Below are 26,936 nucleotides of genomic sequence, written 5' to 3' on the forward strand. Positions count from 1 at the left end.
AAAAAAATTCTAGTACATTTTAAGAAAACGAATAAGCAGACGTTTCAAACATCATCTTCAATATTCTGAGAAATATGTTTCAAACTGCCAAACAGTCCAAAGGCTTTGCGGTGCAGCTCAGCCATGTGCTGAAAGTTAAAGGTTTGATGACTGATGACTCTGAAAAGTCATCAAAGATAAAAATTTTCAATGTCAAGTCTGTCCAGCCGCCCAAACAGAGATCGGACATGTCACCTAACCACTTCATTAAGGTGAAGAAGGAAATTTGGACAGATGCCGCTCCATAATCAGTCAAGAAGGCTCAAAAGGAGATTAAAAAGAAAACAATCAAGCGTAAGTTGATTGTCAGCGAAACCGAGTCTGAGAAGACTCCTTCACCCAAAGTTGTGAAGAAGCCACGTACTTTAAAGACCAAGCCTTCTACTGTTGTTGGGACAATCCCAACTGATAGATTGAAGCTGTCTGGAGCTGAACAGCCTATCAAGGCTGTCCCACTGAAAGCAAGCCCAACTGAACCCTAAACTGAGGATCAGTTGCCCTTATCCTCAATTCTACCAAAGAAGAATGTCACCGAATCTGGTGATAAAAAGAAACTTTCTGGAGTTAAGGCTCCTTTAATCACTATTTCTGGCTATACTCCTTTACCTTTTGCCAGACCAAAGGGGATAGTGATCCGAGAACAACTAGATGCAACCACTTCAGGGTTGAGTCTTTTTCATGCCTTAACTGATCCCAAGGGCAAAGGGAAATTGCATGAAGAGCCCAGGCCAACCAATGCTATTTCAAACACGTATTGATCTTATTTGGCAAGAGAACAATGATTTTGCAGAAGACACACTCAATGCTTATGATCATTGGGTAAAATTCATTACAGAAGTTTTTGCTAAGCAACTTCAGAAGAAATCCACTCTGAAAAGATTTGTTGACTTGGAGAATCTCCTTCTGAAAATAGTCAAGGCCCCTACAATCGTTCAAGCTTTGGAACGTAAGCATTATTTCTTCAACCAACTGAGAGTGAAGAGATTTCAGCAGATAGTTACTCAGTTGCGATTAAATTATGATCCAAATAGTCCAACTGCTTTCAATGACAAAGCCGTATATGATCAGTTGGATCCTGATCTGATTTCATTGCAAATGAAGATCAAGGACTGGGAATCAGGTCAAGAACTGATCATCCCAACTGCCTCTCAAGATAAATCAGAGGAGGCAACTGAACCATCAGTTCAAGAACATTCAAAAGAACCAGCTGCTGCTTCATCTACCCCAGTTGCTCCTTCATCCTCATCTTTCGCACCTTTATCTTCTAATGTTGATCCACCACCTTATTCTGAAGCTGATTTATCTCTGGCCAATCTAGATGAAGTCATCAAATCAGTGACCTCAGACATTCAGCTTGACACTTCTAGATCAGTTGAAGATGTAACTGAAAAACCAGCTGATCAAGCTGTCATTTCTGAAGAACCAGCTGAAGAAATCTTGTTTGAACAACCGAAAGAGTCAGTTCATTCAGAAATTGTGACTGAACAAGCAGTTTTGAAGCAATCTGAACAAGCAGTCATTCACACGACTGAAGAGGATCAACTGCATTCAGTTCCAACTGAAGAACCGATTCCTCCGCCAACTGAACAACTAGTTGAAGATCCAGTTGTTGAACCAACTGAAGCATCAGTTAATGAACCTATCACACAACCTTCTAATTAGTTTGCTCCTCTATCTGTCTCATCTCCTCCCCAGGAACTTACAACTGAAGGTATGCAAGAAATAGCTATGCATTTAACATAACCACCTGACAGAGCGATGGTTGCATTCTCTTCACCAGAAAGGGAACAGATTCCAGAAACTTCGGGAGCCATGTCTCCCAGAATTTCAGACTCTGATGCTCTATTTGAAAAACTCCAAACCGTTCAATCAAATCTCGTCAATATGATGAATTCTATTTCTGCTATACAATCTACTCAGCTTGCACATACCCTGAAGCTAAATTCAAACTATGAATTTACAACAGAGAGACTGGACAAGCTTAACAAAAGTGTGACCGATCTCTACATTAAGATGGATAATATCAAGAAAGACAGGCTGTCGACTGAATCTCACTTCCAAACTCAAGCACTAGTCGGCAGGAGATTTGACTTTCTTGAAGAACAAGTCACTAAAAGGATTGACATGCTGCAAAACATTATGTTGAATGCCATATCAGGTATTGCATCAGATGTCCGCATTTTAACAAGAAAAGTGGATGTGATTGACAAAAAGGGGAAGTTTTGAGAGAAACAGAAGAAGAAAAAGGGAAAAAGAAGAATGTATGAAGATCAACTGATTTCAGTTCATTTGTTGAGGATTCTTATTTCTTTATTCTCTGTACGAATCTGTACATTAGAAGAGTTATTTTATCTACAATAAAATCAGAGTTCTATTTTTAATTCAGCTGATCAGTTCATACATTACAAGTTTTGTCAAACATCAAAAAGGGGGAAATTGTTGGAAACTAAGTTTTGGTGGTTTGACAAACTAAGAGTTTATACTTATTAGAATAACTGATCAAAGGAGAATGAGCTTAACTGACTAAAATCATACAACTGATAGTTGCCAATAGCTAAAGATTAATGCGTACATTATCAACAGCAACTGAAGCGAGCTGAATCTTATCTACGTCAAACTGATCAGTTGTAAACTGATCAGTTGAACAGAATCAAACTGATAGCTGATCTTTCAGCTGTACACGTCATCACTTGAGAATGACAACCGACAAATAATACAAACAGACTGCAACTCGTAGTGGAACGCCGCATTTCAGAGTCTACAGTGTACAAATGTCAGAAAAATGTTGACGTGGCAAACAACGGCTATAAAGAATCAAATTGTATTTATTGTTACCGTTGAAGAGTTGCCTATAAATAGGCGAAAAGAGCGGTTGAAAAATAAGATACAAGCTTCTATTCATCTTGCTGTTACGCTGCTCAAAAATATTCACAAGCTCACAGTTATCAAAAATATCAGTAGCATTCAAGGCTAAATTTTGAGCTTAAATAGCACAAGTCATTTCTCGTATATTCAATCAAGTTGTGCTAAGATCAGTTCATGAACTGTAAGAAAAGTGTATACTAAGAGTTTCAATTTTGGCAGTGTTAAGTCCAAAACTGAAGTGGGTCTATACAAACTTGTATTGATCAAATTCTTTCAGTAAATATCATATCCTTATGATAGAAGGGGTGGCGTAGGAGGGATTCAATCTCCGAACATACATAAACTCTTGTGTGTCATTTTATTTCAGTTACATATTCTATCTTTCAGTCAGTTTACTTCCGCAACTGTTTTCTCAGTTAAACTGATTGTCATTGACTGACAAGATTTCCAGTTTCAGTTTCTTACAAAACTGACACTATATTTTTCAAAACCATACATAATCGAAAGTGTTTATTCAACCCCCACTTCTAAACACTTATTCCTGTGGTCAACCGATCCAACACTGCCCTAACCACAACAACAAAGATAAACGTGAAGAACATGCACAAAATTTCACAGCTTGAGCGGTGTTATGATAAAATTCATATCTCTCTCATTTCTTATCATAAAATTACGAATTTGCTATCGAATCGAAGATAACATAGAGTACTACAAATTATATGTTGAAAACATTTCCTAAAAACAAAACTATAAGTCGCAGAATTCAAAATAACATAGGGTGACGGGTTTTGTGACACAAAAATTTCACAGCTTATGCGATCTTATGATAAAAGTCATATCTCCTCCGTTTCTTATCAGAAAATTATGAATTTGCTATCAAATCGAAGATAACACAGAATAATACAAACCATATGTTGAAAACATTCCAGAAAACCAATCTATAAGTCGAATAATTCAAAATAACAGAGGATGACAGGTTTTGTGACACAGAAATTTCACTGCTTGAATAGTCACACGAAAAAGATCATAACTCACTCGTTTCGTGTCCACAAATTACGAATTTACTGTCAAATCGAAGATATCAAAGTACTATGTTTCATATATTGAAAGAGATTTTGAGATCTAAAAATTGTTTCAAAATCAATCCAACCATTTTTTCGCTCAAACTTTGCATATCACACATGAATATTTGCACACAATAAATATCAAAACAAATACTATGAGCAGATCGATGTAAAAACGAAAGAATATACATGCCTTTGACGATTTAAAACTCACAACACGACGATACCGAAGCAGAGAGATGCGAGGGACGATCCAAGACGATTTGTGGCACGATTTCTTGAAGAAAAAGGACGTGAATTGCTGAAATTTTGAAGGGGAAGGGTGGAGGTGTGGCTTGCTGAAGAAAGAGCCTAAGAACCCTAGATTTACCTCAACAAAAATGAAATGAAACACAATGAAATGTGTGTGTGTGTTTTAAAATAAATTTAGGTTAATTAGGGGTTAATTAGCTTAATTAAATAAATAATAAGCATTACATGATAATTAAAATACCAATTCTCCACTAAATTACTAGATTCCCTAAATTTGAAATAAAATGTACATGTGTTAAACTTTAAAAGTTTAAAAATCTTAAAATCACCTAATAAATTAAATTAAACTTTAAAAATGTTAAAAACTTAATAAATCATTTAAAATGACACTTTCTTGACTTGAAATAAAATACCACATTTTACAAACCGTCCAAATCGTCGTCAGTCTCTTTTCCTTGATCCCGCATCGAATAATCTCTTAAAACATGAAATTCAAGAAAACATTTTAACGTGCATCAACTAAACATATAATAATTTAAAAAAATGCAAATCATTAATCGTGCATTGCTAAAATCATTTTAAAATTAGGTAAATAATTTAGCAATTTAAATAAATGCATGGGTTTAACGTGTACTGATTTTTGGACTATACATTAACTTTTCAAAATTCCGAAATTTTCATTGTCACCCTAGAAAGTTTCGAAAATTTCAATTTATTCCCAAAAAGTTTCGGATATTGCGCTTTTGGCCCTTCAAATTTTGAAAATGCCATTTTTTTGGTCCCTATATTTTTGAAAGTTTGCATTATAGCCCAAAAGTTTCGGAAATTATGGTTTAGTCCTCGAATTTCTGTTATATGAAATTAAGTCCCTTAAGTTTTCGAAATTTACATTTTGGTCCCAATACATCTCGAAAATTTCAAGTACCCTTATCCTTGATTATTTCTAAATTTTAAGCCTTACATTCTTATTTGGATTTAAATATCTCCCTAGCAACATTAGGCTCATAATTCATGCTATATTTCCATAATTTCTAATGTCATCCCTTAAATCCATTTATAGTAGAGCATGCAACCTATTTTCCACTAGGTTCTTCTTGATCCCAAATCGATTCTCATAAGCAATTTAACATTTCATGCAATAAGAGCAATATACAAACATTAAATAACTAGGTTACCGGTGATTAGGGTCGTGTCTAGCTCCTCCTCATCTTCCTCAGCATGCATAACATAAGTTCTCCCCATAGTTGGTGCTTTCTTCTTCGAGCAATCAGCAGCTTAATGTCCTTCTTCTTTGTATATGAAGCATTTGTATGTCCCCCACATGCACTTGCCAAAATATAAGTGATTGCACTCCTTTGGACAGTGGCCTCTCAACAAGTTTTGGTGCTCCAGGTTGTCGTGGCTTTGGTGGTCCTGGCTTCTTCACTTACCATTGGGGCTTTTGCTGCCCTTGAGCTATAGGAAGTCCCATAAATGGCTTCTTATTCAACTGAGAATTAGGTTGGTGATGATGTCTCTTGCGTTGCATCTCATAATCGATATCTTTCAAGGCTTGCTCTGCTTGGAATGTATAGGCAGTGACAGCTGCATAGTCCACCGGTCGCATCATCATCACATCACGACGTATAGTAGGTTGTAGGCCATCCAGAAAGTTCCTAAGTTTCTCAACAGCATCCCTAGCATTGAGGGACACAAACTGACAACCCCTATCAAACTTCCTCACAAACTCGGCCACAGTCATGTCCCCTTTGCGGAGACTCATGAACTCTCTCTTCAAGCATCCTCGGACGTCAGCGATGAAGTATTTCTCATAGAATATTTCCTTGAATCGAACCCAAGTAAGCGTGGCCAAATCAATCCCATGCTCCATCCCTTTACACAATAGGAATGCATCATCTCTAAACATATTAGTAGCACACCTAACTCGGTTAGCGTCTCCCATATTCAGATAGCGGAAGTAAACCTCAAGAGATCGAATCCAACCCTCAGCAGCAAATGGGTCGGTGGTGCCAGAAAATTCCTTCAGGCCTAGCCTCCGGAACTGATCATAAACGTCATGTTGTGGCCTTGGAGCATGCTGAAACTACTGCTCAAAGAAACATGTCACGCCCTCTAGTGCACGAATAACAGCAACCCCATTAGAAGGTGGGGGTGCATTCCCTTGACGATCCTCAACATTCTCAGCTTGCCTATTGGTACTAGGTGCGCGTCTACGAGGAATTATATCTGAATGTTTTCCAAATTCTAAACGTAACCAACATGCATTTAAATCTATGTTTTCTAATCATGCAGCATATACTGATCTCTCTTTTTGAGCAACTTTAAGCATATATAACATTTAATTTCAAAAAGCTATTAAACATGTAACATAAACATATAATCCACGTAATCATGAAGGTATCATCATAAAAATAATGTAAAACAATTAAAATCACAGATTAAGGTTTGACGACTAGGGGCTTCTCGATACTGATGGTGGCACAACCCTTTGCAGGAACATTGTTCTGATACCGACTGAAACGTCCAATACTCGTTTTTCTTTAAAAAGTATTAGAATTTTTTTTCTCTTTTACTTCGGACGAATATATATACATATATATAGACATGCATTTTTAAATTAGATTTGCACCTCTTTTAAAAATAAAACAATCAACTATATTTGAAAATTCAAAAGAAAGAATTCAAAACATAAAATCGTCAATCGTTTACCAAATCTAAACTTAGCAATATTTCAAAATAAAACTAACTATAACATCCTCTCAAAAACATCATAAAAGTCACAAAAATATTTAACGTAAACTTAAGTCATAAACTTAATTTAAATTGCGGAAAACTACCGCTGGTCCTCGGGTTATATGCACCTTCAGTCCAGCAAGATCAGCCATCAAGTCCCTCAACAACATCAATATCGTGCTCAACTTCATTGATCACACCTAGTGAGTCTATTAACCTAGCAAACCTTAACCATGATAACAAGTAATACATATACAATCACATGCAAGAGTGAAAATACTTTTACATAGAATAACTTTTCATGATCATGCATAATGAAATGTTTGATCATTTTAAAATTTTACTGGAACAATTTTTTTTAAAAAAATGCAATGGTCGAAACCATGCCTACAAATTCCAAAAAAAATTGAAACATGCATTCTACAAAATCATCAAATTGCCGAATAAAATAACTACAGTTAAAATTATGAAAAGAACAACCCACCTAAACATTTTTCATTTAGAGAAAAAACAACAAGCATACTAAAATATGTCAAAACCCTCAACACAATAACATCGTCAACCATTTAAAAATTTGTTTAAACGTTTTCCCGTAAAATCATATATTTGTGGAAATATACAAGGTCCTCGAGTTCGTGTTCGCACAGCCAATTTCGCCTATTCAGTCGTCGGCACCTCTAGTCTCCTCATCAATGTGCTAACCTGCATAATTCACACCTAGTGAGTCTAAAGACTCAAAACTCATGTAACGTTAATAGCAAGTACATATACGAAACATGAAATAGTGAAAAATATTGTAATTAACATACACTTCAAGATCTTAAAAGTATAAACGTAAACATGTCATATAATAGCATAACATGTCAAAACATGTCTCATCATATCATCATAAACGTATACATTTTCTTTACTTGAGTTCAGTACATTAGTTGTGAAATGACCTCGATTTTAAAAATAAAAATAAAAAACATAAACTCGAAAATACTAATTAAAATAACCTAACATTTTCATAAATCATAATAATTTAACACTTAAATCTCAAGTGTATCAAAATATCCCTAAATTATCGATTAACCAAAAATCATACGTCGACTTTTAAAAAGATCAACTAACATAAAATTAAAGCATAAAGATACCTCTAATAAAATCGTTGACATAAATCTTTTAAATCTTATATCTAACAATCTAGTGCGGAAACAAAAAGGTCCATCGTGAGTATACTGCTGCACTCGATGCACTCAATCGTCAGCACCTCCCATAAAATCTCAAATCATACATCATACAAACCTAGTGAGTCCAATGACTCAGCATGTTATAAACATTAGTAGCAAATAATACATATATAATCACATGCATAAAAATCATACTTTTATTTAAAAAATCTTTTGAACATAAAGAAACCATTTAAAATCATATAAAAATCATTTAAGCATAAATAAATTATTTTAAAAGATTTATGCATAAATTGTAAATCATAAATCATTTTAATCGTAAAGATTTCAATCTTTTATCATTTTAGGTGAAGTTTGATCTTTGAAAGTGACTAGCATTTATCTTTTGGTCGACTGATCAGTCTTCAGCTCCACATGGTCCATGGGGGTGGGCACTAGGCTCCACCGTAGAAATACGATCGTCGAGGCTCCCACGGGAGCCTTCTCTCATAGACACACTCTCTCTGAGGCCTTTTCCCAAAAATGGGCTCCCTCTGGGGCTTTCTCCCGTAAATGGGCTCCCTATGGGGCCTTTTCCCCTCACGATATCCCCACAAAATCATATATCATTTGTCCCAGTCAATTCACATCCCTCAAAACATTTTTCATTTTCTTTTAAAAACATAGAATATTGTAACTTTCCAAAAATAGCACTTTAAACAGTATAAATTGCACAACTTTATCATAAATCATAAAATATCAATTTTTCATTAAAATCATCATTTTAAATCATAAATTATCATTTAACATGTGTTATGATCCTTCGGGACGTTGCCAAGCTTTTACGTATTTTTCAAGTGTAAAATTATCATTTTGTCCTTAGACGTAAAATTCTCGATTTTATCTTTTTCATACTTTTAGTGACATGAGTTTATTTCAAATAATTATTTATGGTTAAATATAATTTTTCATAAGTTTATTCGACTTATTTCAAGGTTTTTCAATTAATTCTTTAATTAATTATTCGATTGACGATTAAATCCCAGATAAATTCAAAGCTCATTATTTTCTTCCCAAATTTAAAACATATCTTTTTTAATATCTAATCTACCCATGTGAGTCATGAACCACACCCATGGACCCATGGTTCGAATTTATTTCTTTTAAATTCGAAATATGACCCTTCAAGGAACCCACCGAGCCATCTCCTTATTTACTCGAGCCATTGTCAAGCCACCTCGAGCCAAACCTGAGCCAACCCACCTAGGGCACCCTAATGACCAGCCCAAACATGAATAACCAGCTCTGGCCTGCTTGAAACCCTTATGCCCCTCAACCCGATTGCATGCATGTGTGTATGTGTGTATCCTAGTTGCACTAGGACTCATAGTTAGCCTAGGACTCTTTCAGCCGAGCCATCACCGAACCAGCATCGAGCCACCTGACCTTAACCGACCTTGGACTGATGCCCAGACCCATAAACCCCTGCAGCGAGCCACTAGTTTGAGAAACCAGCGGCTAGGCGCACACCATGCTCTCTCACTGAAACGTCTGCTTATTCGTTTTCTTAAAAAGTACTAGAAATTTTTTTTAAACTTCTTACAAATTTCGGCCATTACATAAACATATACATAAAAATATTTTTGCACCATTTTAAAATAAAACATCCAACTAGTATTTAAAAATCCAAAGGAAATAGTCAAAACATGAAATCGTAAAACGTTTTACCAAACCTAAAAAACAATAAATGTTAAAAAGTTTAGCCCATATTAAACCTCTCAAAAATCTCTCAAAGAATAAATAAAATGTCGTAAAAATCTTTAACAGTAAAATCATAAACTTAAATGCGGAAAGTAGAAGCGCTGGTCATCGGGTTATGTGCACCTTCAGTCCAGTCAGGTCAACCATCAAGACCTCCATCAAACTCACCTGCATCAAACACACCTAGTGAGTCTAAATATTCAACAAATCATATCTTTGATAACGAGTAATACGTAGTACAGTTCTCATACAACAGTGAAAAATACTTGTACTTAAAATATCATTTTCATAATAATGCATAAAATTTTAAACTTAAACATTTTCGTAAACATTTTCATATCAACATAAACATATTCATATTCATATTCATATCCATAATTGTATCCATACTAATATTCATTTTCATGTTCGTGTTTGTTGAATTCAGATCGTGATTGTGACTCGTATTCTTAATCGTATTGGGCGATGGATCCATCTAGAGAAAACCACAGTACTGGGCGGCGGGGACACCAGCAATACTCTCACTGGTCAACTAGGCCTTGGCCAACGTATTAACATATTCGTATTCGTATCTGTATCCAAGGAAACACTATCACGTATTTCGTCACAATCCCTTCACGTCCTTCAACATGTTATCATCACTTAACAAAAATCATTCATATACGTATCGTTTTTATTTTTTTGAAACCAAGCATGCATCATATCTTTTAAATGTCCAACAATTAACTCATAAAAATCCATGAACATTTAAAAATCATAATTTAACATATAAAAATTCATAAACATCCATATTGCATTGAAAATAATCATTTTAGCATATAAAACAGCATTTAAGGCACTGCCATGATGTTTACTAATTTTCAGGTGTAAAAAGACCGTTTTACCTCTGAACGTGACATTTTACGTTTTTGACTTTTTCTTGATTTCTTTGACTCTAACATGTCCCAAATAATTATTTAAGCTTAAATTAAAATTCCCGTAATTTTATTTAGCTTAAAAACTAGGCTTTTTAATTAATTCGTAATTAATCGTTTTGAAGGCGTTTTAATTCCAAAAAATCCCAAACTTTAATATAAAATTCCTAAATTCAAAATTTAGTATTTTTATATTATTTTAGCCCTCGTGAACCATGACTCGACCCCCGTGACGCGTGTTTCAATTAAATTAGCAATTAAAAACCCTAACTTGACCCTTATTAGCTAGCACCGAGCCATGTCTCGAATCCCCCGAGCCACCCTCGAGCCATAATGAACCAAACCCTGATCAACACCCTTAGACACCCTAATGGACCCTAGGAACCCACGGAAACCTCCCCAAACCAACAACCGCAGCCCCAACCCCAACACCCATTCGTGGCCGAGAACTCCACTTAGGTGTAGGACTCTTCTTGCTTCCTTAGGACTTAGCCACCCGACCTAGCCCCTGAACCAACATATTTTGTACTCCCCTAGGACCCCAAAGAGTCGACCTAGCCCAGCCTAAGCCCCTTGGCCGAGCCCACAATCCCTGCACAAGCATAGAACCTGCGCGGCTTTCCTAGTGACTCTCGGGTAGGAGTCCTTGTTGCCAAGGACTCCTCCCAAGCCCCTTAGCTCGAGTCCTAGCATGGCTAGAACTCTTCCCTTGACCCTTCCCAGACCCCGACTGAGCCCTGACCCAAGCCGAGGCCTTAAGAACAAACCCGAAGCCCTTGATCTTACAAGACATCAACTTGCGTTCAGGTTATTTTCATGATCGTGTGTGGTGTTTAGGTGATGTTATAGGACTCTAAATTCAAGTAAAACAATGCTTGATCAATACCTATGTCATGGCAGCCTCCTTACCGCAATTGGAACATGAATTTGGAATCAAAAATCCAAGTGCACACATGTATAAGAAATTCCGAAAATAAATATTATGCTACTTGTTCATCATACAAAACATGCATAAAATCTTAATATGGTGTGATGATGTTTGAAGGGGAAGGATTATGCGTGCCTTTGCGTTTTAAACGCACGAAAATTTGATGGCGATACAAAGAACTTTGACGTAGGAGCCTAGGTTGAATTTTTCTTCAAAACCTCCCAAGTTTTCCTTCACTTCCAACGTGTGGTGTGTGCCGTGAATAGGTGGTGCAAAAGTTTCTGAAATTTGAGGCGTGTGAGTGTAGGGTTTGAGGTGCTATGATATATTATATACTAATTAAATCCTTAAATAAGGCTTAGGCCTAATAAGCTAACAATTTAGGCCCATTAGTCTTAATTAAGATTTAATTAAAATATAAAAATTGTTTTGGTAAAAATAAGTTTGTGACTTTATTAGCCAGGTTGCCAAAAAGTAAGTATTTTTGTTGAAAATCCAACACCGATAAACATTGCGTCCCGGCGTATAGAATCAACTCAAACTCCTTATTTTCAAAAATATGAAAAACCATCAATCATATTTTAAACAATTAAAAATAATTATGTAATAAAAACATTTCACGTTTTTCAGCCCTCGGTCTCCGTTCTCCGATCGCAACTCGAATAATCTTTAAAAATACATTTTAATGCAACCATGTAGAAAATATATTTTAAACATGCAAATATGCACAACATAATTAATTCATGCAATTAAAACATTCAATTAAAAATACAAAGGAATTTAATAATTGCATGCCTGTGGTTTGCGTGGACCTTTAAATTTTCGGGGCGTTACACTCACGTTCCAGTCGAGCCAGTAGCGAACCCAACCGCACCACCACCTGGCCCAACCCTTGACCCTCTTCCTTAGACCCTATAGGAACCACATGCCCTGCCGAAGCCCTAGCAACAAGCTCACATGGCCGCTGCTGCACCAACACACGCGCGGGGGAGAGTCCCTCTACGCTTCCCCAGTCCATGACTCAAGCCCTAGCCCTCCTAGGACTCTTCCTAGAACCTAAACATGACCAGCCCAACCACCTAGCCGATCCCTGCTTAGCCATGCAAGCTAGCCGCCACTTGAACCAAGTGCAAACCCCTTCCAAACCCTCGGTCCTCTCCTTAGCAACACCTATGGTTTTCCAGCTTATTTCTCCTTTAAAAATTGTCATGTTTTGTTTAAGAATCAACCTTAGTTGGTAGCATGTCCATTGGGTTCATAGCGTTTTTCATATAAGCATAAAAACATCTTATTTTTGAAAATATACGTTACTACCGTAAAAATAATCCAATAATCATATTTTTCATGTATAAACAATTCAAACAAGCATAATATGATTTGTATATTGTTTTAAAAGAGCTTAGAAACACGTGTCTTTTCGTTTATAACACTCGAATAAACGATCGTTGGCGAGGTTGCGACGTTGGAAGACCGGACGACGAAGACTCCTATCTTTTCTTCCTTCCCTAAATCTCGATTTTTCTAGTGTGTGTGTTGTGTGTTTTCGGACATCAGTGACAGTATTACCCACCCACTGTGCCTTACCTCATCATCAGCATTTACATATACATCTTAAGCATTTACATATACATCGTTAATCACAACTAATTCTTATCCTTCAAAACATCATCATTTTCATCACTTATCAAAATCATGCACATGCGTAAATTTTTCTTAAAACCAAGCATGCAACGTAACTTTCATAATCTCATAAAAAAATCTTATTCATGATGCACAAACATTTAAAATCATGATAAATTTGTGATCGTGGCGCTGCCAGGCCTAAAAACTCACCCCCTGGGTGCAAAATGAGTATTTTGCCCCTGGAAACTCAAAATGACCGTTTTACCCCTCGACCTCTAAATTTCGACCCGAAACTTACCAAACTCCTTAAAACATCTCAAAACATATTTATAAGTGTTTCTTAGACGTAAACTTCAGTCTGATTCAAAACTTACATGATTTGTTTTAAAACTTGGACCGGGGTCCCAGTTTTAATCTGAATCAACCCGAAACTTTACCAAATTTTTCCTAATTTGAAATATGACTTAAACCTAAATGTCCAGCCTAAAAACCACTCAAATTAGACAACTTATGACTCTCAAAAATTAACCGAAAGTTGCTGGAATAATTATGCACTTGTTATCCGGAAAAAAAAACCCTAACACACCTAGCCTTCTTCCTTCGAGCCTAGTCCACCCTAGACCAAACCAGCCCTAAACCAGCACACCCTAGGACCGAGACAAAGCCAAGGACACTCTACTGGAACCACATTAACGTCACCTACCATCCATGAAATCCCCCTAACGCGACTCACCCGAAACAAGACCACACATGCCTCGCTCGGTTGATGCTCGAGGACCAACCCCTAGTTCATGACCAGCCGCGGTTTTACCCTCCTAGAACATGACTCAAACCCCTTAGGGATTGCACCGTGGCTTGGATCATCACCCCCGCAGCCGAGTCCCTCTCCATAGCCTGACCTAGCCCAAGCGTCGAACTAAGCTCTCACACCGATCTTCCCTCACCATGACTCGACCATTCCTCAACTCTAGCCCTGTCACGCCACCTTATACAGTTTTTGCAGCTCTTAAATCGATGCCCTAGCAGCCCCTTACATGAAAGTCATTGAAAACGTGAGTTATGAATCGAACCATACGTATTTCTTGTCAAACCGAATGCATAAACATTTTATCTTGCAAGGAGCGAACAATAAACATATCCAGCACACATATCAGCATATATACGACGTGAATGATGAGAAAAATAAGGTACATGGCTTGCCTTAGCGTTTATATGATCAAAAGCTCGAAGAACTATGCGCGGTACGTGAACCAGAGAGGCGGGGAGGAAGCTTTCATGAAGAAACAATGGGGGATGAATCTTGCTGTTGGTTTGCTGCTGTTTACACGTGAAAATGCTGCTGGAATAAGAGGTTGGACAGCTGCTGAAGGGTAGGAGTGTTTAGGGTTAATAAAACTAGGTTTAGTTTAATATAATAACACCCTAATGGGCTCTAATTAAAAATAAAAGGGTTAAAAAAGATTTTGAGCTCATTAAGCATTAAAATAAACCCTTAAAAATATTTTGTTTAGAAACGTTTTTGAAAATATTGCTCGAGCCATCAAAAAGTCCTCCGAATAGTTAAAATTTGCGTACCGATTAAATATATGCTCTGGCGGGTAAAAATATCCAACAAAGCCCATTTTCAAAAATCATACTTAAAAACACATCATATTAAATAATTAAAAATAATTATTCAATAAAAATATTTTTCCTGAATATCCCCGGTTTCCGTTCCTCATTCGAGCGTAAAATGAAACTTAAAATCATAATGCATAAAACTTTAAATAAACCATGAATTAAAACAAAAATTCATGAAATAAACATGCATTTAATGCTTTAAAACAATTTAATAAAATACCAAAGAAATTTAATAACTTGCATGCATGTGGTTTACGTGGACCTTCAAATTTTCGGATCGTTACACATAAACTTAAGCATGTTTCCTTTCATCATACTCATTTCCTTTTTCATCATATACTTATATGTTTTCCTTTTTATTTAATTCGGATCGTTAATTGTGACTTTCATATCAGCTGAAGTTCATTGGATACATCTACATGTAACCACAGTACTGGGCGGCGGGGACATCAGCGACACTCTCATTCGTCAACTGAGCCTTGGCCTTACATATCACCGTATCATCATAATCATTGTATCATCGTATTAGTCACAATCACTTCACCTCCTTCAACTTTCATATTTTCATCACTTATAAAATTTAAGCATATATAAATCACTTTTCCTTTAAACCAAGCATGCAACATGTCTTTTGCCAATAATGTTTCATCATATCATTTTATAAACACTTAAAATAAGCATATTAACATATTTTACAGCATTTAGGGCTGCCAAGACGTCTACTATTTTTATGTGTAAAATGACTGTTTTACCCCTAGACTTAGAATTTTTCGATTTTGACTTTTTCTTATTTTTGTTAACTCTAGACCGTCCCAAATAATTATTTAAGTTTCAATTAAATTTTTCATATTTTTATTTAGCTTAAATTCGAGGCTTTTGATTTAATTTCATAAATATTAATTCGTAGAACGTTTAATCCTATAATTAACTCAAACTTTAGCTTTTGAATCCCAAACTTTAAACATAGGCTTTTTATACCTAAATTACCCTCGTGAACCATGATTCGACCCTCGTGGATCATGGTTCGAAACTTAACCATATAATTCCAAAAAATCGAACCCTACATAGCCTACCCTCGAACCATCTCCCGTTTTCTTCGAGCCATGCCCGAGCCACCTCGAGCCAAATTCTGTCCAGACCACATATGGACCCTACTGACCAGACCTGGCCCCTTGAACCAGCCCCTAGCCCAAGGCGCAGCCTCCTGCCTGAACAAAAGTAGGCGCGACTTCTACCCTTGTGCGCCTAGGACTCCTATCCGAACTAGGACTCTACGCCTGAGCCACCACCCGAGACCTCACACTCCTGAGCCTATCTGGACCACCCTTAGACCTAGCCTGGACCCCTGGACAAGTCGTGACCCCCCTACGTGACACACAGCTCTCGGTTGCATGGGAACAGTTCCATCATGCGTGGACTCTTCCCCAGCTGTCACGCGCTAGGACTCTTCCTCACACCTAACCACGTCCAGCCAGAGCCCTGGTCGAGCCACATACCCCCAAGCTTCCAAGCCAAACCCTAGTGTTCACTACATGCAAGTTTTCGATCAAGCTTTCTCCTAGGTGTGTGAAGTCCTTATCTTGATATCTATGGCCCCTTAACATGATGGAAAAGCGTCCCTCCAAGATATCCTAACATGGCAGCCCCTTCATGGAATAATATCATAGGTTTTGGATCATGAGATCATATGTTATTCACATGTCAAGGCATAAAAATGAAATTAATCATAAGGTAAACACATTTTTCATACAAACGTAATTCAAACACGTAATATGGTGTGATAAATGAGAAATAAGATGTTTATGGCGTGCTTTTGCGTATTTTACGCACGAAAAACAAGTTGAGATGTGAAGAACGTCGACGAACAGAGGACCTCGCCGAATTTTATTCAAGAAAACGTGAACTTCCCTTGACCACCTTTTGTGTGTGTGTGTGTTTGAATGCTGCAAGGAGAATCCTAGTACGTTTCTAGAGGCGTGGGGCGTGGGGTTTAGGGGTTTGAGGATAGAGTTTAGGCCTTTTTATTTTGGTTAAAACAAGTGATGAAAGCTTGGGCCCATTAACATGATATATTATGCTCATTAAGCCCAATAGTAATTATTTAAAATATTTTGTTTAGGAAAGTTCGTGAAATTATTAGCCGAGTTCTCAAAAAGTTCATATTTTCGTCAAAAATCGAATACCGTTAAAAATTACGACTGGCTTATAAAATCACCTCAAAACATCTTATCTTCAAAAATATCATATAGTATAAACCATATTTTAAATAATTAAAAAAATATTTTCTCCGTTCCTCGATCGCATCTCGAATAACCTTTAAAAATACAGTTTTATGCATTCTAACAGTGAACTCTATTTTTTAAACGTGTAATCATGCATATCATAATTAATTCATGCCATTAAAATCATTTAATTAGTCATTTTCCATTTTTCCTAGATTTGCATGCAGTTGGATTACGTCATCTTATTTTTGGACCTTACAATTACATTCAATCACTTATGTTAAAAGCTTCTTATTTTCGATCATGTGCCTTCAGCATCCTCTGTCAAGGTACCAGTTAAATTGAATGCTTGTTTCAGTAAGATTGCTCACATAATTACCAAATCCCAAGCCGATTTTTTTCACCAGCTTGTTTTGTTTTTCATGCATCTTACTTAATGAAACTGAAGATTAGTTCCATGTGTAGATTATTTTAAGTAACTTTTGATTTTCATTCAAAGTGGCTTGAAACATTCTTCTCATGTTATCATTTTCAGTGGCGAGCAGAATTAGTTTTACCTTAAGACCGACAAGTTCATTTTGTTGTAAGGAGCTGGATTCACTTGAATTATCTTTCAGGCTTACTTTTTCTACCTTCACTTCCTCAAATGATTGAAAGAGAATCTTGTACTCTTTCACCATATCATGAAGTGCAGTGACAAGGTCTTCTCGTATAAATTTACTAGAACAGAATAAAATACCTCAACATCATCTTCTTTTGGTTCTGAGTTTTCTTTCAAGCACTGGGCCGGCTCATCATCACTATCACTTGAGCTGGCTTCTGATCTAGAAGACTCACTCTCTGAGTTTTCCCACTTGCTTTTGTTTTCCTCTGCAACAAGAACCTTCTGATATTTATTCTTTTGAAAGATATTTTCTCATCCTTCGACCGTCTTTTCTCAAACATTTTATTTTCATCCTTTTTGGGTGTGTTGCAATTTGCAATAAAGTGGTCCTCTCTTGCCACAGTCATAACAAGCTTGATCTTTCTCTGTCTGGTCCTTTTTATAATAAGTTTTAGTATATTTAGATAGATTTTACGCATAAATTTACTAAACCTTTTGACGAATAGAGACATGGACTCGTTGCTTAGCTGCTCAACGGACTTCTTGCATGAAGTTTCTTTGATCGGAGGAACAAAAACAGTCACAGATAGATCCTTTGTTGGTTGAGATGTAGATGACCTTTCTTTAGTCTGAATTTCGAGTTTGAACTCGTAGGCTTTGAGATCAGCAAACAATTTATGCAACTCTAGCTTTTTTAGATCTTTGGATTCCCTCATTGTTATTGTCTTTTCATCTCATTCTCTAGGTATTACTTGCATTACTTTCAATGAAATTTCACGATTAGAATATTCTTTATCTAGATATGTAAGTTCAATAATGATACTGTTAAATCGTTCATCAAACTCATTGAGAGATTTTTCAGCCTTCATCTTGACACGATCAAACTTCTGAATGGCCATGGTTAACTTGTTCTCCTTTGTCTGTTCGTTTTCCTCACAAAGTTGAGTCAACTCTCTCAGATTTCTTTAGCTGTAGAACAAGTTTTAATTTTATCAATCATTTTTTATCAAGAATTTTATAAAGAATATATTTGGCCACATTGTCAAGATTGTCCTTCTTCTTATCCTTAGCGGTCCATTCAGACCGGTGCTTATCCATTATCTGTGGAGCACCCTAAGATATTGCAATGGGTGTATTTGCCTTCAGGATCTTCATTGGCCTTTCATTGATGACAAACCACGTTTCATCATCTTGTGCAAATAAATGTGCATGCATACGAATTTTCCAGTCGACATAATAATCTTTAGAAAACATTGTAATCTTATTTAAAGAAGCCATTCACTAGTAGAAAAATCGCTTTTTATTTCGCGTAATCAATGAAGTAATAAGGTAGTTAATTGCCGAAGTATATGGACGTGAAGTAATAGATGTACCTTTTACTTCGCATAATAACCGAAGTTGTATGATTGAAAATACTAATGTTTTCGAAAACCGGTCCAGAATTGGACCGGTGCCGAAGTAAGAAATGTGTTTTACTTCATCGATTATTGTAAATAATGAAGTAATATTCTATATATAACTTCGTCTTTAATTTTTTTTAGCGAAGTAGTTTATAATATTTTACTCCATTATTTACAATAATCGACGAAGTAATTCATCTGAAAGACTTCATAGTTATGTATTTTGATGAGGTCATAGACACAAACAACCTCACAATTTATCCTATTTGTCGAAGTAAATATAATCTATAACTTCAGCATTTATCCTATTTGTTGAAGTATTTTATATTATGTTACTTCATAATTTACATTTAGTGACGAAGTAAGTGGTTCGAAAGACTTCAGTCATTTGTATTTTGGTGAAGTAATTGCGCAAAACAACTTCGTTTTTACAGAACAATGTTGAAGTAAATTAATTCTATCACTTCGTCTGATTTCTTATTGACGAAGTATTTAATATTATGTTACATCACAATTTGCAAATAACAACAAAGTAATTTACCTGTTACACTTCATTATGTTTTATTTTGATGAAGTAATTGTTAAAAAAAACTTCGCAATATATGACTTAATACACTAATATAATTAAACTCATAAATTATCCATCTAAAAATGATTAATATCCACGAATCCACAATTACATATTCATCAATCCACAAGTAACCCAAAAAATGTATCCACAAAATCAATAGTATATCCAAAAATCCACAATGACAAACAAAATATTTGTCCCAACATACACCATCCATCTAAGCACCTACATAGGAGTAAACAAATTCACTCCATTCACTTCTGACCTCGTCATATTGACATTGCGTGTAATATTGGTTCTTGATGCATCCTGCAAACTGAAATTTGAAAAAGAAAATACATTAGATTCTTCTATTTCAAATAAAAATTGACAGATATAAAATATATCAGTACTAGTAGAGGCATATTTCATTTGAAAGTACGGACTTATTTCATTTGCATCTTGAAATAACACCGGATAAAAATTCATAACATGTCACCACTCTTCAAGCTGAGATAGCGCCTGTTGTTTCCATCTATTCTACATCCATTACAGATTACCCCAATTGCATGAAGACAATTGCACTTACTAAACCAATTTAATCAAGATATTATATAAATAATTTCGAAAAACCACAAAACTTGAAACAAGTCACCACCCAAATAGAAAAATGATGTTGCATATCGAACACCAAGCAAATTTATTTATCCATGGACCAGTAACGCACACATATATAACACATCAAACCGAAAGCATACAAAACACAAACAAAAGGCATAAATTGTCTTTAATTTCCGGTGAAGAAATGAGCGCCCTAAACTCGGATATGCCCCTGCAAATATGTGTCAGTTATAACCTGTGATAGGTTAATCCATCTGTTACAATAAGCTTTGTGATAGGTTAATCCATCTGTTACAATAAGCTTTGCATCAGCAGCCTCGACTTGCTTCTGTATTTCTGATGCGTGAGCACTGGGGTTCGCACCAGAAAAAACGCCCCCTGCAGCCATGATTCCAAGTGCAATGATAGCATACTCTGCCACATTGGGGAGGAGCACCACCACGACTCTGCCTTTCCTCAGCCCGAGTGATCTAACAGCCTTGGAGAATCTCTTGATATCTCTGCTCACTTCCCTGTAAGTGTAGCCTTTCCCATTAACTACATCCACAACAGCCATCTTGTCCAGATATAAGTCCATATTCAAAAGCACAAACTCGGGCAGCGTAATGTCATCCGAAACAGAATCAGGTTTGCATTTGCTTCGGAAAATAATTTCATCTTCTGCCAAGTTCTTAGCATCGGTTCCCATGGTTGGTTTATTTTCTTAAGTCTCCATGAATTGGTTTTTTTTTTTAATTTATAGGAGATGGATTGTATATGAATATATCAGTTCTTAAGGCTGCATTTACATTTGCGTGAGGACAGATATAGACCAAAAAAACAGGAAAAGACCAAACCAGATCACCTTAAACTCCAACAAAATCTGAAGCAACCCAACTTCTTGTTTCAAGAAGCAAAATCAACTTAAAAGTAAGAACATATTGAATTTGTGCCACTTGGAAATGATACAAGAATCTTGAAAAAAAAGACAACACTTACAGTCCAGAATCATACTCCCGTATATGATTTCTGGGCTTCAAATTTCTTGATAAAACCAACAACCCACCAAATAAAACAAATGAAAAGAAAGTATTATAACCAAAACATATATCAGCAATAAACAGAATAAACACAAAAGCTTAAGATTACAACACAGAAGATATAAAAATCAGGAACAAAATTTCCTTTTTTTATCACTAATATAAAATATATCACAATGACAACAATTCATCTCAAGAAATTATCTCAACAATAAAATATATCCCAATGGCAACACATTATCTCAATAACAAAATATATCCCAATGGCAACACATTATCTCAACAATAAAATATATCTTAATGACAACAATTCATCTCAATCAATCAACAAATTTATCCCAAGAAGAAACTCACCATCTTCTCCAACTGTGGATCATCGCAATCGACTATCTCTTTCATGTACCTCATCACACAATATCCACACTCAACCGAACCACTTTGTTTCAGATTACCCTATAATGGAATTGAAAAGTTAATGCAACAATCACAATCTAATTAATAACCACTACCAATTCATGCAATAATAAATAAGTACGATACATACCGTCAATATTTTAAAACCTGGCCCTTTAGAAATACCCTTGGAGGTATTTTACATCTTCACCCCACTACATTTTAAAAACTCATATGTTTAATAACATGAAGAACATGCTAAAAATTACAAATATATTGCTCTGTTTCTTACCAGTTCAGCCTCCAAGCCGATGTAACCCTTGCGAGACATTCTGTGGTGATATTTACAATGCATGGTCCGTTGTTTTTTTTTTCATGAGTAACCTGCATCATTATGTTGGCTCGGTTAAGTATTGAATTTAATAAATTCGTGAGGAAACATATCAATTATTATAGTACCTCCCATGATGGATCCAGTCTCGCATCAACAAATGATTTCCAATCCGCTAGTGGGAGTTGATACTGACTTGGTGGAGAAATCAACTTTTCAGGATTATCTTTGTTCGGCCAAACAAATCTACTAGTCAATTTGTTTTTGAAATCTCGCCACTTCTGAGATGCTGAATTCATCACAGCATACTGAATTTCTTGCGCTAGTTCAAAGATATTCTGCAACAAAAACGGATTATTTAGAGGTGCAAGTATGATTGTAAATTCAAATTGAAGCTTGTACTTACCGAAATCTCTTCCCACAGTTTTTGTTTTATGGTTTCTGGAACTTCAGGCCATGACTTTTTACTGATTGGCACCATGGCTCTAGCAATAGAACCAATGTATGATTGTAAAGCCCTTCCATTTGCATTGTATGTTGGCCGCCCCATGTCATCATAATAAATCTTTGCTTTTTTCCCCCATCTGGCACTAGCAATTAATTTACCCATCAACGTAGGGCCTCGCTTGTTCCTCTGCACATATACAGGATGTTCTTCTCCATCAGTAAGCATAGGGTGCTCTGCATTAGTAACTTCATTTAGCTTATCATCATGTACTCCTTGTATCATCTCAACTGTAGCATTTGTGTCCTTTTTTTTACGACCCATTGAGCTTTTTTCTACATATTTACATGAATGAAACCAATGTTAAAACCTACACAATAACATTAACCATTAAAATAACATAAACAATAATTCTAATAAGACATGTATAAACAAGACATAAATAATAACAGAAACAATTATAACATAAATAATAAACATAACTTGTAGAAACCTGACATAAATAATAAACATGACATAAATAATAGCAATGAGGTTATCTTTATAGCATAACAAAAAACATGACATAAAAGTGAAACACATCATTTTTTCTTGTTCGTTTCCCAGCCACCCTCAGTTTCTGATCTAAAGTAACTTTCAAGAGCCGGAATAAAATGAGTATCAACATCATCAATTGGTCGAGAATAAGGAATACTAGTCCAACCATCATCATCTCCCTTGTAACATCGATTTGGCACATGGATTACAATTGACCACCCTTTTTGTAATGGGTCATCAATATAAAAGACTTGATTGACTTGACTTGCAAGGACAAATGAGTCATTCTTGTGTCCTATTTTGTTCATATTGACCAAGGTGAATCCACATTCATCATTGTTGATTACTCCTTTGTCATTTGCAACCCACGCACACTTGAAAAGAGGAACTTGAAATTGATGATAGTCCAACTCCCATATTTCTTCAATCACTCCATAGAAAGTCACATCAGTCATCAAGGGATTCTTATCTTTGGCACTACAGACAACCATGGTGCTAGCAACTAGAGAAACCCCATTGTTTTGGCAAACTCTCTCATCATCCCGTGCCTTTGTTTGGTATAAATTGCCATTTATCACGTAACTACTATACTTAATGGCTTGCCCACGTGGACCATGAGCCAGCCATGTCAATGTTGATGTCGTTCCACCATTGCAGCTATCTATTTCAGCATCCACCTGACATTTATACAATTAGAATAGGGTGATTAAAATAATAGCTCCAAACTGTTCACCGCAAAATGCATAAAGCATATTTATCCACCTAACCTTTGCATGAAACCAGTCAATGAACTTTTTATTGTGAGCATCTTGTATCCACCTTTCATCTTTCTCTTTTTCGGAAACATTGACTTCAGGAAATATTTATGTTCACTGTGGAAATATTTATATAGCAATTTGTGTTGGATATTAAATATTGACAATCACATGGGTGCAGAATTATAGAATAATGCAATACACTTACATAATGTAGGGAGATACTTCTTCTGTATTTTCCAGCACAGTCAAATGTGCTTGTTGAAGGTCAACTTGTGGCACTACAATTTGTGTTTTGCATGCTAAGAAGCCAGCAATGTTTGATTTGGGATCGCGATTTGATTGAGGGAACCCAATAGGATCAAGGTCATTTAGGTATTCCGAACAAAACTCAATTGCTTCTTCGGCTGAATATCTCTGAACAATGCAACCTTCAGGATGTTTTCGACTGCCTACATAACTCTTAAGCACCTTCATGGATCTTTCGAACGGGTACATCCACCGGAAGTACACTGGTCCACATAATCGAACTTCTCGAACAAGATGAACTGTTAAGTGAAGCATGACATCGAAGAAAGAAGGGGGTAAATACTGCTCCAATAAGCAGAGTGTAACAACCAAGTCAGATTGCAGCTTATCTAACTTGGCTACATCTATCACATTGCAACAAATATCTTTGAAGAATCATGAGATTTCAAGCCAATCAATTTCAACTCAGACGAGGACACAAGATTTTTCAGGTTCGATGAGAAACCTTCTGGGACTTTTATATCCATTATTGACTGACAAACTTGTAACTTTTCTTTTTTTGTGAATGAGCATGCAGCAGGAGGAAGATATGTTCTTTTTTCACCAAATTTAGGTGCCAATTCAGGCCTTACTCCCATTTGAACCATGTCCAACCTAGCTGCCACATTGTCCTTGATTTTTCCTTTAACATTCATCAAAGTATTAATGAGAGATTCGAAGACATTTTTCTCTATGTGCATCACATCGAGACAATGCCTAACATGCAGGTGTTTCCAATAAGGAAGATTGAAAAAAATTGATTTCTTCTTCCAACATTTTCTGAAATCTGTTGATCCAAAATCTTTTTCTTCTTTACTATCTTCCGAATTATTGTCCTTTGCATTCTTTCTCTGTTTACCTTTCACACTAATCTTCTTTCCGAAAACACATCTTATGTCAAAAAGCTTGTCAAACAAAGCAACTCCAGATAATGGTGTAGATGATTCTCCATGTTCTTCCATACCATCGAACTCTTTCATTTGCCTCCGATGTGGATGAAACCGTGGTAGGAATCATCTATGACCAACAAATGACATTTTCCAAATGCTTTGCACAAGTATCTTCTTTGCATACTGGGCATGCATAATAACCATGTGTAGTACATCCACTAAGGTTACCATAGGCTGGAAAGTCATTGATGGTCCATAGTAAGACTGCTTTAAGAGTGAAAAATTGTCTTCGATAAGCATCATAGACACCATCAACTCCATCCCACAATCATTGCAAATTTTCAACTAACACATCAAGATAGACATCTATATCGTTTCCTGGCTGTTTAGGCCCTGAAATGAGCATAGTTAGCATGATGAATTTTCTCTTCATACACATGTTTGGAGGCAGATTATAGGTGACCAACATAATTGTCTAGCAACTGTACCGACTACTAAGGTTGCTATAAGGATTAATGCCATCAGCTGCAAGTGCCAGGCGAAGATTTCTTGGTTCACTTTCAAAGTCGGGCCACATATGATCCACCAACTTCCAAGATGGTGAATCAGCTGGATGACGTAACTGACCGGGAACTCCTGTGGTTCCTGCATGCCATGTTAAATTTTTGGAGGTATGTAGAGACTTAAACATGCGCTTAAATCTTGGTATGGGAGGGAAATACCACAGCACCTTTGCAGGAACAACTTTCTTCTCAACGTTTTTCTTGGTTAGCTTCCACCGTGACAAGCCACATTTAGGGCAAGTTTACGCAGTCTTTATATTGCTTCCTATAAAGAATGCAATCATTGGAACAAGCATGAATCTTTTCATGACTCAACGCCAAACAACTCAATGTCTTTTTTACATCATACATTTTGGTTGGCAGGTTGTGATTATCTGGTAGCATATCCCCAAAATCCATTAGTAGATCGGAAAATAGAGCGTCACTCATCCCATGCTTTGCTTTGGTGTTGTATAGTTTCACAATTGCACTCAACTTTGTGTAACGCTTACATCCATGATACAAAGGTTTCTCTGCTTCCTCCAAAAATTCCATAAACGCTTCTGGATTTTCTGTATAGTTATCAAATGCTGCCTCACACATATTAGTGGTTTCAAAGTGTCCGTGATAGTTACCAATTGGCTCCTTGTTCGTGCTCCAATTTACTTTTTCACTTTCAGCAGACTCACTGTGCCAAATCCAATTCACATAATTTTGACTAAAACCATGGAAATAAAAATGCTCTCGAATGGACTTAGCTGGTCTTTTTTTAAGATTTTTACATTTGCAACAAGGACAATGAATTAAATTGGTGTCAATATGGGGATTCTCTAAACAACCTCTGATAAACAGTTCCACACCCTCCTCGTACTGTTTTGACCTTCTATCCGAGTGAATCCAAGATTTATCCATTTCAATACAGCAAAATACCAGAAATATATAACAATAAATTTGATCTAAACCTGAAAATATTACATTTAATAATGTCATTTTCAATTTAATTTGTTGAACGCAAAAAAAACGAAAGATGACTACAAATTGATGATAATAAAGCAACATTGGTAAGTAGACATTTTCTGAAACTAGAAATGCGTATGGAGCACCAATAATTTTGATTCCAGGCTACATAAATTAAAGGCCTACATCAGGTACATAATCATATTCTCATACAGATAAAACTAAGAAAACAGAAATCATAAAACGCGAGAAACTTCCTGTGCTAAAGCTGACAAAAATCAAAACTTTCACCAGAAATTACGAGCCAAACCAGGCGTATCCATAATTTTCATCCGTAAAGAAAAGGATTTTAACTTCTCAAAACAATTAACCGAGATCCTCAAGGTAAAAAATTCAGATCTCGGATAAGATCGTAACAAAATCAAAATCTAA

At 36.1% G+C, this 26,936-nt stretch overlaps 1 long non-coding RNA gene across 2 annotated transcripts; it reads right to left on the reverse strand.

The window, feature by feature from the left end:
- Positions 1–19,911: 19,911 nt before the first annotated feature.
- Positions 19,912–25,804, reverse strand: LOC142519890 (uncharacterized). Of its 2 annotated transcripts, XR_012813804.1 has the most exons (4): positions 25,728–25,804; positions 21,911–21,946; positions 21,721–21,819; positions 19,912–20,063 (listed from the first exon to the last, which is right to left on the reverse strand). It is a non-coding gene; the product is annotated as an uncharacterized LOC142519890 (long non-coding RNA). The 2 variants fall into 2 exon arrangements; XR_012813803.1 differs by lacking the exon at positions 19,912–20,063 and having other exon boundaries at positions 21,631–21,819.
- Between the last annotated feature and the right edge of the window lie 1,132 nt (positions 25,805–26,936).

Source organism: Primulina tabacum, chromosome 11, assembly GCF_025594145.1.
Source record: "Primulina tabacum isolate GXHZ01 chromosome 11, ASM2559414v2, whole genome shotgun sequence".
NCBI classification, from domain to species: domain Eukaryota; kingdom Viridiplantae; phylum Streptophyta; class Magnoliopsida; order Lamiales; family Gesneriaceae; genus Primulina; species Primulina tabacum.